The sequence below is a fragment of the Poecilia formosa genome, unplaced genomic scaffold (genome assembly GCF_000485575.1).
Source record: "Poecilia formosa unplaced genomic scaffold, Poecilia_formosa-5.1.2 Scaffold616, whole genome shotgun sequence".
Classification (NCBI taxonomy): domain Eukaryota; kingdom Metazoa; phylum Chordata; class Actinopteri; order Cyprinodontiformes; family Poeciliidae; genus Poecilia; species Poecilia formosa.
Window position 1 is genome coordinate 89070 of NW_006800555.1, and position 666 is coordinate 89735.

A 666-nucleotide genomic window follows, 5' to 3' on the forward strand; every position below is an offset into this window, starting at 1 on the left:
GTGTGTGTGTGTGTGCGTGCGTGCGTGTGTGTGTGTGTTATTGTTCGAATAATTTATGAACCCATTTTTTTCAGCATATACTCTGAATTATTTCTGTTAACCATTATTTCATCACAGTCTGCTGCTAAGTTTAAAACTATATCAGGATTCTTTTCATGCCACTTTGGGTTTTATCCAAAAACATAGCAATTTTATTCCATTTTTGGCTCAGTTTTGTTTTATTTTTAAAGCCTAAAATAAACACCGTTTTTATAAAAAGAAAGGTTTGCATTAAGTGTCAATAAATAATTCTCAAAGTGTCCCTTATTTTAACAATTTTATTTTTGCTGATTAGTGAAAAACAATAAAACTATCCACGTTAGTGATTAAAATTGGAAATGTGAGCCACTTTTTTTTATTTAATAAAATGAAATGTAAAATGTAGGAAACTTTAGATAAGCAGCCAAAGTCATAAAAATTAAATAAGTTTTTTTTATTTTTATTTATTTATTTATTTATTTATTTATTTATTTATTTATTTATTTTTACATAAACTCTTTACTTAATTTTAAAAATGAATAACTTCCGGTTTCATGTTTCAGGCTTTTATTTTTTTATTTATATATTTTATTATTTGATCGTGCAGCTTTACGACATCAAAAGACTGAGGGCAGTTTTAACGAAGTT